This window comes from Myxocyprinus asiaticus, chromosome 38, assembly GCF_019703515.2.
Source record: "Myxocyprinus asiaticus isolate MX2 ecotype Aquarium Trade chromosome 38, UBuf_Myxa_2, whole genome shotgun sequence".
Taxonomy (NCBI): Eukaryota; Metazoa; Chordata; class Actinopteri; order Cypriniformes; family Catostomidae; genus Myxocyprinus; species Myxocyprinus asiaticus.
This window is the reverse complement of record NC_059381.1, coordinates 26,162,461-26,176,888: the sequence shown is the minus strand read 5'-3', so window position 1 is coordinate 26,176,888 and position 14,428 is coordinate 26,162,461. Positions and strand designations below refer to the sequence as shown.

Below are 14,428 nucleotides of genomic sequence, written 5' to 3'. Positions count from 1 at the left end.
TTTTTAAGGTTTTTATCTGGAACAGTTTGAGAATTGTCTCATTGTCTGAAAGCCTAAACTAGTTTTAAAGTTTGATGGTTATACAGACATTACAGTAAGACAAACAGCCAGCTAGCTAGCTAGATAGACAGACAAGAGAGAAAAAGAGAGAGCAACTTAAACATGCCTGTTTGAACATTCTGTCAATGTAAGTCTATGGGATTTTTTATTGTCCGCTGTGTAAGAAACATAAGTTCGATCACTTTGAAAAGACAAAGCGCACTAAGTCAGAACAGTCTGAAGGTCTGTACCAAGTTTGGTGGATGTATCTTGAGGAATTAGAAAGTTTCAAGAGGAGTTAGAACAAAAAATGCTGGTCTTGGTAGAGGGATTTAACCCCTTAACCAAGTTTGTAGAAGAACAGTATTTTGGCTTTGTTAAGCCAAAGAAAGTAGTGTGATTTGTTCATATATGGTCTGGGTTTTGGTCCTCATAGGCTGTAGTGGAGGAAGTATTTTACCAACAATTTTCATAGTTTGCCAAGAACTATAAAGTAAAAGGCTCCTACACATAGAATGAAAGAAAGACTTCCCTTTGAGAGTCTCTTGTTTGCGATAAGTCACCTGCCAGTAATATCATTCAAAGGTTTATAGGACAAACTTTGATGTGGCAATATTTTTGTCTTGGAATAAAAGAACACCCTCTTTTTCTTGATGATTGATCAAACATTTGTACAACATGTGTATAGGTCATGTTGGCTCTAGTAACACCTTTCTTTAAACTGTAGGCGAGTATATACATAAAACTCAACGTAACACGGAAAAGATTTGTGATTTCAACACTGGACAATTTGGAGGTTTTTCCACATTAAATGTTTTAACACTTTACACATCAGTGACGGCCTCCTTTGAATATCCATCAGCATTTCTGAGTGTACAGGAAAAACTTCCAGCATTTACTCAATCGTCTTCTTTTCCTCTGTTAATGAGAGAAGGATTGTGCCATTGGACATTCAGTTTGATCTGCATTTAAGAGACACAATGGAGAATTTTACCACTACTATCAGTCCCACATGTTTACAAAAACCTCCACTGGCTATCGACGTCATAAATCGTAGGTGATCTGTATTTAATTATCAGTTATCTGTAGTTTGCTGTCCAAAAAATGGTTGCTGAGGTCACATTTACCACCTATAGATTTCACATGTCTTGTGTAACTTTCCTAAATGGCTGTGTAGTAAATAAGATGCTTGTGTGGTGTTGGGATTAATATAATAGAATTAAAATATTTATTGAAGCACATGTGGTCAGTATTTTTTTTCATGATATTTAGACAAGCCATTGACACAAGGTTTGTTTTTGCTGAACTGTAACCTGTAAACTCATCCTCTGTTAACAAAAGATATTCCATGTCATATTAACTTAACAATAATTCCTAAATCCAATACCTAATTCCTGGTTCAGTGCTGTGTTCTCTATTTACATTGTGTGGCATTTGCACAGTAGTCCATAGCAGTGATTTTCATACAACCATTGTTTTAATTTCACCGTCTTTGGTTGTCTATTCTGGATTTCTGGTATTGTAATGGTGGTTCAGCTATTGTTTTAAAGGAATATTCTGGGTTCAATACAAGTTAAGCTCAATCAACAGCATTTGTGGCATAATGTTGAATACGACAAGCATTAATTTTGACCTGCCCCCAAAAAAATCTGGGTTCCAGTGAGGCACTTATAATGGAAGTGAATGGGGGCCAGTCCATAAACGTTAAAATATTCACTGTTTCAGAAGTATAGCCACAAGACATAAATGTGTGTTTACATGATTTTAGTGTTTTCTGTGTAAAGTTATAGCCAATTTTACAACTTTGTTGCCATAACGCCATAACGATGTAATGACAACAAACTTTAAAACCCTAAAATTACAGTAAAAATTATGATTTAAACAACTTTACAGCTCAAATAATACATGAGTTTTAACAGAAGAATTAATGTAAGTGATTTAATAAAATTATAAGCTTTACATTTCTGCCTTTAAACCCTCCAAAAATTGGCCCCCTTCACATCCTTTGTAAGTGCCTCACTGTAACCTCGACTTTTTATTTTAAGTAAAGGACGGACGGATTTTTTGTGTTAATCAACATTACGACACAAATGTTGTCTATTGAGCGTAATGAACCCAGAATATTCCTTTAAGTCCAGTTATAAGGCATTTGCCATTGGTGGGTTTATTGAAGAACTGTAAAACAAAATGTTTAAAGAGAATGAAGGGGAAATAACAATTTTATGTACTTCTTTAGACTGAAGAGAACTAGTTTTGGACATTTTTGACCAAGCAACCGTTGAAGGGTGCAGAGTTCAGCATCTCTCTCTCTTTTTCTCCTTCATAGAACTGGATATCTATGGAGTTCTTTTCTTTTCTATCTTCACTCTCATGTCCAGTATATCTATGCTGTTGTATCTTGAAGAGTGTGTGTATGTCTACAAGATGGTTCCCTCCCCGAAGAAAACCACTATCATCTGGGTGAATGGAGCTGCCCCGGTAAGACATTGATTTTACCTTTAAAAGCAACCTATAGTCTCATTGAATGAATGTTACTATAACAAAATTTTTGGGTGTCATTACTGGCATGTGATTTAAAAAAAATATGTTTAGGAGTTTAGGAGTTTCTTCAGGAAGCCAATTATAATAAACATTTATTGATTGGGGCCCTGGGTAGTTCAGCAAGTATTGATGCTGACTACCACCCCTGGAGTCATGAGTTTGAATCCAGGGCGTGCTGAGTGACTCCAGCCAGGTCTCCTAAGCAACCAAATTGGCCCAGTTGCTAGGGAGGGTAGAGTCACATGGGGTAACCTCCTCGTGGGTGCGATTAAGTGGTTTTCGCTCTCAATGGGGCCGTGGTAAGTTGTGCGTGGATCGCGGAGAGTAGCATGAGACTCCACATGCTGCGAGTCTCCTCGGTGTCATGCACAGCAAGCCATGTGATAAGATGCGTGGATTCACTCTCTCAGAAACGGAGGAAACTGAGACTTGTCCTCCACCACCCAGATTGAGGTGAGTAACTGCGCCACCACGAGGACCTAGTATGTAGTGGGAATTGGGCATTACAAAATTGGGGATAAAATGGGATAAAACAAATTTTTTTTATTGATTTGTGTATTTTTATGGATTTTCATAGTTTACTATTGAAAGTCTGGGTCTGGGAGAAGGCTAAAACAGTAAAATATGTACATAAAAGACATTTGAGAAGTACCAAAAATAAATGATGAAGGCATGGTAAAAAGTTTTTCAATGTGACCTCACATAACCGAAAAAGTTGAAATCTGTTAGTTTTAATAAATACCATACCCTGGGACATGAAAGTGTCCGAAGTTGGAGATACACCCATATAAAATGATGTATACAACATATAAATAATATATATTAATATATTTTTTCTTAGGTGTCATTGTTATTATTCCTGTCAATTTCAGGTATTTGTTACTATGGCTTGTCTTGGAATGTGGATCCCAAGAGCTACTGTATTCACAGATTTGACCTCAAACTCGTAAGTTACATGTACAGCAGTAAAAGCTAAGATGCAATGTTAATAACCTGTTGCTTGTAATAAATAACTTATACTTTTATAATGGTGAAGCATTCTCACAGAAACAGAGAATGGCCCAACAAAATAGATTATTTTTAAAGAATTTAAATTTAAAAGGCTTTAAGTCTTATGATTTATGCAGACTCTCTTAAAGGGATAGTTCACCCAAAAATGAAAATTCTCTAATCATTATCTCACCCTCATGCCATCCCAGATGTATATGACTTGAATTTAGAAGAATATCTTAGCTTTGTAGGTCCATACAATAAAAGTGAATGGTTACCAAAATTTTGAAGCTCCAAAGTGACATAAAAGTAGCTTATTCATATGACTCCAGTGGTTAAGTCTATATCTTCAGAAGTAATAGATGCATCCCAAACCACACACTTCTGCACTATTTTATGTCATTTTGAAGTGTAAGTAGTGCGAGTAGTATGTTTACACTGAAAATGCAACAAAAAGAAGTCTACCACGAGAACCCAGATGATGCACTTTTTCAACCGTCAAAACGGAGTGTAGAATGTTGGACATTTCGTGCACTCAGCGCACGTGACTTGCCGTACATAGCGGAAGGGGCGGAGTGACTGGCAGCGATGATGATCTGGCAAAACAGTTGTAAATAATGGAGAATATGACAACTAGCAAAACTTCTGTGAAGTCAGCACCTTACAAAAGTGAGTTAAATGCTTTACCATCATGCCATGCTGTGTGAATATCTATATTATTGAGATAAAAGTGTTGAACTGAGGGTGGATAGTGCTCTAAACTAGCGGCAACACAACACTTGTGTTTGAAACGTCACTTCCGTCAACGGCGAACACTTCCGTGTAGTAAAAAACTGTTAAGTGTTCCATTTGGGACAACTCTACTCTTTGAAAATTCATTCACTACATGGCTGAGTGCATAGTATATTTTAAAAGTGTATAGTGTGTTGTTTGGGACACGGCTAATATGATAAGTGTGGGTGAGAAAAAGATGCATATTTAAGTCCTTTTGTACTATAAATCACTTTCACATTCTTATTCTTTAGTTTTTGGCGATTCGCATTCTTCTTGCATATCGCAATCTACTGGGCAGGGAGGAAAATTTACTGTAAAAAAAGGACTTAAATATTGATCTGTTTCTCACCCATTCACTTACATTTTGAGGACCTACAGAGCTGAAATATTCTTCTAAAAATCTTTATTTACGTTTGGCAGAATAAAGAAAGTCATACACATCTGGAATTTTAATTTTTGGGTGAACTATCCCTTTAAGTTTTAAGTTTTGTGTAGTTCAGTTCATTTTTTCTGTATAGATCAGCAGGATTTATTTTTTATTTTTATTTTTTTACATAAACTCTCTCTTTGTCCCTATAGATATTTTGCAGTGGTAGTTTACAAATTCTTCACCTTGTTGCTGGAAGAGTGTGGAGGAGAAGAAGCCTTTCTAAAGTATTCTCAAGCAATGAATAAAACTTTGATGATCAGTAGTGGGCCGTGCTGCTGCTGCTGCCTTTGCCTGCCCAAAGTACCTATTACACGGTAAACACAGCTCACCTGGGCTCATTCCAGTTTAGGCAAGGGTTAGCCTTTCCTTTGCTCAGTGAATGCAATATGTGTTTCAATTTGCATTTGTATCATAGTACTGTAAATTCTACTAAGAATCATTATTCTGCCTTATGTCCTATTCCATCAATAATATTACACACAACTGATGCCATTGCTTTGCAACTAATGCAGTATTTTTAACCCAGGCGTATGTTATTTTGGATGAAGGCTGCATCTCTTCAGTTTGCTATTCTCAAGACTGTTTTTTCTGTGCTCTCCATTGTATTGTATGCAAATGGAACCTTTCACCCTTCTAATGTGAGCCACACCTTCTAATAGCACAAATGCACAAAATGATTCATATTTTTTTTTAAATATCAATTTCTCACCATATGGTCTATGTCTTGCCTCCCCTAAATGATCTCCTATGCAATGATTGTTTATGTACAGTTGGAGATCACAGGAGCTGCTGTCTGGATAAACCCATTCCTTGGAGTTCTGACCATTATTGCTCTGTGGCCGGTGGGCATCATGTTCAGTCATCTAAAACAGACTCTACACAGTTGCAAGATCATTCCTAAGTATGCTATGTATCAGGTCAGTTTCAGAGAGCTTTTGTCTCATTGACTCATCATACCTCTACTCATTCAAATACACACTATATGGCCAAAAGGACCATATAGTGCGAAAAACACCCCTCTCAAATGATCAGATTTAATTCCAGTAAAAACAAATCTTAACGCCATAGCATACAATGACATTCTAGAGAATTGTGTGCTTTCAACTTTGTAGCAACATTTTGCCATATAGTGTATAAAGGCAGGGGCGTAGCACCAAATTTTGGGCCCCGGGCACAGAACTATTTTAGGGCCCCCTGACCAATTTGGGTTTGTAGAAGGAATAATGTCCAGTTTAAAAAATGTAGATGGATATTTCACAGTGCTAATTCACAACTTTTTATTTTCAAATGCAAATATTATTTGAATCAAGCTAAATATTATTTAAAAAAAAAAAAAAAACCCTACTAACAAAATAAATTTTTTTTATTTTACAGAGTTTTTTTTATTTTTTTATTTTTACAGAGTTTTCTTGTTGGAAAAGTCACCATAACATTTCTGAAATGAGAAGAGTGCCAAGTTGTTCGGTCTATCCCGAGATATTTCTGCTCTCAGGTAGTTTTAGAAAGTCTAACTGATATTTACACAGGGTCCAAAATTAACGTAAAATTAGGGCTGGCCTGGGTATTGTTACAGGTTTCCAGATTCTAGTTATATTTTGGTTGCAATTTCCATTTAACTTAAATATGAAATCAGTTATTTCTCAGCTGATGCTGTTAATTATGAAGGGACCTTCTAATGTTCTAGGCAACCCTTCTAGGTACAGTTTGAAAATATTACTTTTACAAATTATATTTTGTCAGTTTTTCATCATATTGGTTGCATTTTAGCTTTTGAAAAATGGTCAAATTCATTATATTCCATCAATAAATTCCATCAGTCTTGAAACTGCATTTATTATTTTGCACATACTGTATATTTGTTACATATGTATTGATTACATGCATACATTTTTCCATTTACAATGATATTGATACTCAGAACACATGCTAAATCAGTACTGTCTCTTTAAATAGACAATGGCATCTGAGCACAACAACAGGTGATTTTGTTCCTCACATATTCTTTTAGTGGCTTAATGTAAGGAAAATTTCACATGTATCTCATGGAGTACTGGAAAAAAAAACAGTTAGGCATCATAGATAAACATCTGATGGTAAATTTGCACTGAAGTAAAATGTTTATACAGTAGACGTGTGAGTAGCGGCAGATGTTTACAGTTTGATTTGAATTGTGCATGTCACTTCATTAAGCAAGCATGTAATGATGCAGTTGCTAATAATGTTACCTACCACCTGGTGAATATTTGTTCCCTATCTGTCACTCACTCGACGTTGTGTCGATGTAGTGACACTAGGGGTCACTCTTGGGAGCCCGAAACACCTCTGATCTTTGATAAAAGGCCAATGAAAATTGGCGAGTGGTATTTGCATGCCACTTCCCCGGATATACGGGTATAAAAGGAGCTGGTATGCAACCACTCATTCAGATTTTCTCTTCGGAGCCGAACGGTCATGCTCATTGAGCTGAATTCTCACGACTGTTCATTCACCTCTGCTGGATCTGATGGCGCATTTCAGCGGTTTCTCCCTCCTCTGCACTGGTGCACTACAGAGAACGCCCCTGGGCACTTCGGCAGAAAAAAGAGAGTATATTTTCCTGAAAGAGTATATTTCTCTAAAAGAGTGGCACACACGGAACGTCTTTTTAAAGATGCGTCTTTTTAAAGATGCCTTTCTGATTGTGTGTTATTCCTGGTTGCGGTCGTTACCTCTCAACTTCAGACAATCACGATTGCTGTCTTTCGTGTCTGGGCGTGAACCACACGGAGGCAGCGTTCGTGGATGGTTCATGTTCTCACCACGAGAACATGACCATGGCAACGTTGCGGTCATATACCCAGCGGCTCGCCGCTTCGGGTTTGAGGCCAGTGCGGCTAGCACTGGGGGCGATTTGGGGACTCCAATGGGATCGCCTCTGCCGGGTATCCCCCCGCAGACCTCCCATTCCCCAGCACGCTCGTCTGCCCTGATCGGGCTTCCGGATGAGTCCGCCGGCTCGTCTCACTGCGAGTTCGACCACTTGTTCGGAGCCCACGAAGCTGATGAGCTCTCGAGCGCAGCATCGGAGAGCGGGCTTGTCCAGTCGGACGCAGAAGCTTCAGCTGGGCTCCCCCTTCGGGGTCGATTGCCCAGTCAAACGCTGATGCAGAGATGACGGACATGCTTTCCCAGGCGGCCGCGAGCGTCGGGCTAGAGTGGAACCCTCCACTCTCCCCTGAACCCTCGCGGCTCAATGATTGGTTCCTGGGCTCACGGCGCCGCTCAAAGCAGCCACGCCCGCTCCAGTGCCTTTCTTCCCGGAAGTGCACGAGGAGCTGACAAAATCGTTGGAGGCACCTTTTACTGCCCGGTCCTGATTTCTCAGTTCCCGCGCCCTCACTACTCTCGATGGCGGGGCGGCCAGGGGCTATACGGCGATTCCCCCGGTAGATAAGGCGCTTGCGGTGCACCTATGCCCGCAGAGCGCTGCCACCTGGCGCGGACGCCCAAAGCTCCCGTCCAAGCCCTGTAGGTTCATGTCATCCCTGACGGCCAAAGCCTACAGCGCTGCTGGACAAGCCGCCCCTGGCCTGAACGCCATGGCTCTCCTGCAGGTCCACCAAGCCAAGGCGCTAAAAGAACTGCACGAGGGTAGTTCCGCCCCAGATCTGATGCAGGAACTGCGCTCGGCGACTGACCTCGCTCTCTGAGTGACGAAGGTCACGGCGCGGTCTCTTGGGCGGACTATGTCCACATTAGTGGTCCAGGAGCACCACCTTTGGCTCAACCTGGTCGAGATGGGTGAGGCCGACAAGACACGGTTCCTTGCTGCCCCCATCTCCCAGGCTGGCCTATTCGGTGACACCGTCGAGGACTTTGCCCAGCAGTTCTCGACGGTGAAGCAGCAGACGGAGGCTATCCGGCATATCCTGCCCCAGCGCAGCTCAAGATCCCGCACCCCGTCTGCTCGTTGCCAAGGGCGTCCCCCTGCGGTGACTGCACTGGCTCAGCCGCAGCCCGCCCCTTTGGCCCGGCGTGGAGCCCACCGCAGGAAGCAGACGCCACCCATCTCATGGCCGGCCGCCAAGAACCCACGAAGGTCGTCAAAGCACCCCTGAGACGGGCAACCCAGGGTCGACGAAACCCACTGCATTGGAGCTGGTAGTAAGACCACTCCATCCCCCGGTGGAGGGCCGGGTGGAGAATCTTTTGTTGCCTTTTTATTTGATTTCGCAGCATGCACAAGTGGCTGCGGTACCCAACAGTTCAGCAAAAGAGCGATTTCCTCCTTCCCTGGGTCACATATCCAGTGTGCACGGTCGTCATCATGACCACCGTCCACGGGTTTTCCCTTGCAGGATTGGCGTTCCAGAGGCGGTCTCCCCGCCCCTGCGTGCCCAGCTGTGGCACACATCTGCCCCCGATGTGACAGTCTCCACGGGTTGCGAGGACAGGCCTCTTCCTCCCCCGTCCCAGGCTGTTCCGGGGGTGGTCACAAGGAGCCAGGTAAGTGCTTCGATGTCCCTAGACTCAGCACGGCCATGACATGGTGTGGCACCTCGAGCTCCGCCCCGCTGCGAGGCCCCACCTGCCGGTATGTCCAACGACGTTGTCCCTTTGGTCCCCCATGCGCGGAACATGAATGCGTGGCTTGCGCTTTCCAATCTATCGCGATGGCCTGTCCGGACTGTCCGACTCGGCCACGCGATTCAGTTCGCCAGGCGTCCGCCCAGGTTCAGCAGTATCCACTTCAACTTGGTGAAGGACGAAAACGCTGCTACCTTGCACGCGGAGATCGCTACCCTCCTACGGAAAGGGTGCGATAGAACCTGTCCCTCCTTTTTTACAGCCCCTACTTCATCGTACCGAAAAAGGCGATGGGTTGCGGCCAATCTTGAAACTGCGAGTACTGAACCGGGCTTTACACAGACTCCCGTTCAAGATGCTGACGCAAAAACACATTCTGGCGAGCATCCGGCATCAAGATTGTTTCTTGGCGGTAGACCTGAAGGACGCATACTTTCATGTCTCGATTCTACCTCGACACAGACCCTTCCTGTGGTTTGCATTCGAGGGTCAGGCGTATCAGTACAAGGTCCTCCCTCTCAGCCTGTCCTTGTCCCCTCGTGTCTTCATGAAGGTCGCAGAGGCAGCTCTTGCCCCGTTAAGGGAAGTGGGCATTCGCATTCTCAACTATCTCGACGATTGGCTAATCCTAGCTCACTCTTGGGACATGTTGTGCACACAGGGACTTGGTGCTCTCACACCTCAGCCGATTAGGGCTTCGGGTCAACTGGGAAAAGAGCAAGCTCCTCCCGGTTCAGAGCGTCTCTTTTCTCGGTTTGGAGTTGGACTCAGTCTCTTTGACAGCGCGCCTCACGAACGAGTGCGCACAGTCGGTGCTGGCCTGTTTGAAAGCGTTCAAACAGAAAACAGCGGTTCCACTGAAACTCTTTCAGAGGCTCCTGAGGCATATGGCATCCTCAGCGGTGGCCACCCCGCTCGGGTTGATGCATATGAGACTGCTTCAGCACTGGCTTCAGACTCGAGTCCCGAGATGGGCATGGCGCCGCGGGACACATCGCGTGGTCATCACGCCGGTCTGTCACCGTCTCTTCAGCCCTTGGACCGACCTCTCGTTTCTACGGGCAGGTGTTCCCCTAGAACAGGTCTCCAGGTGCATTGTGGTCACAACAGACGCCTCCAAAACGGGCTGGGGCGCTGTTTGCAATGGGCACGCCTCTGCCGGGTGTATAGCTTGCACATAGCACCTTTCACCTCCTCTGAGCTGAAGACGTGCGCCATTAATTCCCAGTAGTGCTCTCAAACAATGTTCCCTGGTTGACTTCCTCCGAGCCCTGTGCCAGTCGAGTGTTTAGAGAGACTCGCTGCCGGCCCAGTAAACGTGCTAACTAAGAGCCCTGTTCTGGGGTAGGTGCTCTGCATGTGGCGGTTCCCTGTAAGGTAACCCCATGCGATGTATATCTTCCGCTAATTCGTTTCCCTGTTGGCAAACTGCGTCTTCCTTGGGCAGAGCCCCCTCTGCCACAGTCTCCATGTTTGTAGTAACTCCTCCCCCATTGGGTAGGATCTACCATGAGACTCTCCACATGGTCGGCAAGACCATGTGACGTATTTTCCACTTAAATATCCCCCCCCTCTTTGGGTGGGGTGTGGTCTCCGCGGTGTCCTCCCCTTGGGAGGGACACCCCCCGACTAGACCTGGCGGCCCAGTCGGATAATCCCCCTTGTTTTTTAGGGAGTGGAAAAAAAGAAGGGGAAAAGAGGCCATGACTGGGTTAGCCTGTCTCTATCTTTTGGGTAGTCGACTTGTCCCCAAAGGGCCGTTTGACACTCATAACTATGTTGGGGGAGTTTACGTGTCAGCCTGGTGCGCTGGCTATGAGGCACACAGTCATCTGCCCGTCACACACCGCCAGTTCACGTAACAAAGTTCAGCCAGTTGCGGCGTTTTGTATAGGGACCCTTAGTGTCACTACATCGACACAACGTTGAGTGAGTGACAGATAGGGAATGTCCTGGTTACTTGCGTAACCTCCGTTCCCTGATGGAGGGAACGAGACGTTTTGTCCCTCCTGCCACAACGCTGAACTACCCGCTGAAATGGCCGGACCTTGTCTCGGCCCCTCTGCATAAAACCTGAATGAGTGGTTGCATACCAGCTCCTTTTATACCCATATGTCCGGGGGAGTGGCATGCAAATACCACTCGCCAATTTTCATTGGCCTTTTATCAAAGACCAGAGGTGTTTTGGGCTCCCAAGAGTGACCCCTTGTGTCACTACATCAACACATTGTCTCGTTCCCTCCATCAGGGAACGGAGGTTACACAAGTAACCAGGACGTTTTATTTTCTCGCCAAAAGCATTTTTTTCTTGCATTTGGCACATGCCTGGTGTTAATTTTGGACCATGTTTACATGTATATCAAACAAATATTCACCTAAGTAGCTACATTGATATGTATGTCTCACTTTTCTTCTGTAAAAAACTCAAATGATAAAACTGTAACTCATAAATTGTCTGCTATCTCCCACTCTTTCTCTGCTCCTTTTTCTTTTGAATGTCTGATTTTGGATTCATTTCTGTAGATACATTATTGGACTAAGCAAATGACATCATGATGTTCACTCAGTTTGGACCATGCTGCTGATGGACCAGACCACTTTTATTGAGGGGGGTGGGGGTCGCTAACATGGGAGGAGACAAGATTATATGGGAACTCCCCATTTTTATAGGTGGAAAACAGAGTCGTGTTACATTTTATTGCAACCAATAGCATGTCATTACTATATATATAACAAATGATAATATAATGGATTATCAATAAAGCCTTTCTGTGGGCCCCCCTCCAGTAAGGGCCCCCGTTTCTCAGGTCCATCATTACCCGCAGTACAACGCCCCTGACAAAGGTCCCAAAACTTACCTCCATATGTCTTATTTCAGCTAATACTGGTACTCAGTCAGTTATCAAGCAGCCATTATCAACATCCTTTCCATGAAGGGGTTTATTGCTTGCTTACCACCTTTCTCTTCCATTGCACGGGGCTCCAGTAAGTTTGTTACACAAACACACACACACACATACACATAAAAAGCCATAAGGGAATATATTTAACTGACATAAATATAGCTCATTCAGTTATTTACTTAAGTTTCTACCATTTTTGTTGTTGTCTCTCTTAAGTGCTGCACCAACAGATGATGATCATGGAGATGTTCATCATCACACTTGTGACCCGAATACTATACAGACGCACCTACAAGCCCTTTACCCTGTGGCCACCTGAGAATGAGAATGATCTTAACAGAAGAATCAGTTCTGTTACTACAGGGGAGCATGTGGCCTGAAAGAGAGACAAAAGAACACGAGAGGCAGATAGAGGAAGAATATTAATTAGTGACAGGTTTACATAGTAATATGCATTGTTGCTAAATATCAATTATATCAAGTGTTAGTTACACAAAAACAAGGGCAAAAATAAAAATTACTGTATTTCTTTCTTATTCAATATATAGATATTTTTTATGTTCATGTTATAAAATGAACGGCTGAAACTCTGAACTTTGTTGACTGTAATGAAGATTTAATATCAATCTGCTAGCAAGTTTAATACATTGCAAAAAACTTTGCTAATACTGTACCTGACAGATATCAGTCATATAACATTATGTCTATAGTTTCATTCTGTTAGGCATCATGTTAATTTTCTTGCTATTATGCAGATAATCAAATTATAATTAATAAAGTGCCTGAGCTTGACCAGAGCATATTTCTGAAAGTCTAGAATACCCTTTTATAGAAATACTTCTTTAAACATAAGCATATAATTTGTTTTAAAACTTACAGAATTCAAAAGGTACTGCAAAACAGGAATGGTCCATATACAGTGCTGGGTAGATTACTTCTGAAATGTAATCTGGTACTGATTACACATTAAACATCTAAAATTGTAAGCAGTAACATAATCTTTTAGATTACACTTTAAAGTAATTTAATCTGATTACTTTTGGATTACTTATTCCATGTTTTGATGAAAATCTGATTTAAAATGTATGATTTACACTCATTTACACTCCTTTGCACTTTCTCTAAACATTAGTAAACATAAAATCAAACAACAATTTGCTATTTGCCAGTCCAGATTAAATGTAGTCCATTACTACCCAACACTGTCCATATATAACATATACTTTTTTAAAAGTATGAAAAACATGACCCCTCAGGTTTTTGAGCCATGCGAATTTTGAATGCAAAAAATCACCGTGAAATCCATTTGCAATTTTACTTGGGTGATTCTCACAAAAATGAAGAAAATGTCCTGAGCCTATTTTACTCAACAAAGTAAATTTACATATAGAAAATTAAGCCTATTTTTAGGGTCATTGCGATTTTTTATAATGTAACATTATTTTCATAATTGTTATGCACATTTTTACCCCCAATTCTCATTACCACAATGATACAGTATATTATTTAAATTGTAAAGTAGACTATTTATATTTTTTTAGTAGCTACTCCCTTGATGTGCCTTTCATTTTTGCTGATTGTAATAAAAAAATAAAAAATAAATAAATAACAGGCCAAATTGTACAACAGCATGTCTTTTACCGTAATACACTGTAATGTGTTATGTCAATGAGAATCATCATTGTTTTTTTTTGTTTTTTTTATCTATCCCCTTTTCTCCCCAATTTGGAATGCCCGGTTCCCACAACTTACTAGGTCCTCGTGGTGGCACGGTTACTCCCCCAGTCTGGGTGGCGGAGGACAAATCTCAGTTGCCTCCACTTCTGAGACAGTCAATCCGTGCATTTTATCACGTGGCTCGTTGTGCATGACACCGCGGAGACTCACTGCATGTGGAGGCTCATGCTACTCTCCGTGATCCATGCACAACTTACCACGTGCCCCACTGAGAGCGAGAACCACTAATCACGACCACGAGGAGGTTACCCCATGTGACTCTACCCTCCCTAGCAACCGGGCCAATTTGGTTGCTTAAGAGACCTGGCTGGAGTCCCTCAGCACGCCCCTAGATTCGAACTCGCGACTCCAGGCCCGAGAATCATCGTTAACATTGGGAAGAGTAAAGATAAATCATCCAGTCACCTTATGTTCATTTGAATTGGGGTAAAAATAGGGGTCCTGAAAA

The 14,428-nt window shown here is 42.6% G+C and overlaps 1 pseudogene; it reads left to right on the top strand.

Moving 5' to 3' along the window:
- Nucleotides 1-887: 887 nt before the first annotated feature.
- On the top strand, nucleotides 888-12,914 carry LOC127428919 (organic solute transporter subunit alpha-like; annotated as a pseudogene).
- The last annotated feature ends 1,514 nt before the right edge of the window (nucleotides 12,915-14,428 follow it).